General features: G+C 49.6%; 1 protein-coding gene across 1 annotated transcript in view; it reads left to right on the plus strand.

Moving 5' to 3' along the window:
- The window catches only part of LOC103460173 (receptor-type tyrosine-protein phosphatase mu-like), a 97680-nt gene that overhangs the window by 50032 nt on the left and 47019 nt on the right, over nucleotides 1–629 (plus strand). The gene's annotated exons all lie outside the window — the stretch shown is intronic.

Consider the following 629-nt stretch of genomic DNA (forward strand, 5'->3'; position numbering starts at 1 on the left):
GACGTGTCCAACAGGGACGTGTCCAACAGGGACGTGTCCAACTGTCATTCAGAAACATTTCTTCTTTGAGGAATTGAAGGATTTCATGAGGCGGCTTTCTCTTCCCCCCGGGGATTATGGGTAATAGGATCCAGCTCAGCCCCTCCTTCTCTCCTTGAACCCCAACCCCAATTGTTGCCGTGGCGATGTTGGTGCGTGTGTGACGGTGTGTGTGCTGTACATGCAGCAGGGTTTTAGCTCTGTCCGTCTTTCATCCCACAATCGAGAAGAAGCTCACAAGTGCTGCACTAACAGCCTTAGAGGGCGTGTGTGTGTGTGTGTGTGTGTGTGTGTGTGTGTGTGTGTGTGTGTGTGTGTGTGTGTGTGTGTGTGTGTGTGTGTGTGTGTGTGCGCAGCCACAGCTCAATAACAGGAAGTTTGTGAGCAGCCTTCATCGACCACACACAGATGAAAGGTAAGAGAGAACAGGAAAAGTATTGTTCTGCGCACACACACACACACACACACACACACACACACACACACACACAGGGAGGCAGTTTTTGTCAGGAGAAATTGCTCTGAGCTACTTTTATCCATCATTCCTCTTCTGAGTGGATCTCCGTCTGTCATCCAGAAACACAGAAATA

The sequence above is a fragment of the Poecilia reticulata genome, unplaced genomic scaffold, assembly GCF_000633615.1.
Source record: "Poecilia reticulata strain Guanapo unplaced genomic scaffold, Guppy_female_1.0+MT scaffold_190, whole genome shotgun sequence".
Lineage (NCBI taxonomy): Eukaryota > Metazoa > Chordata > Actinopteri > Cyprinodontiformes > Poeciliidae > Poecilia > Poecilia reticulata.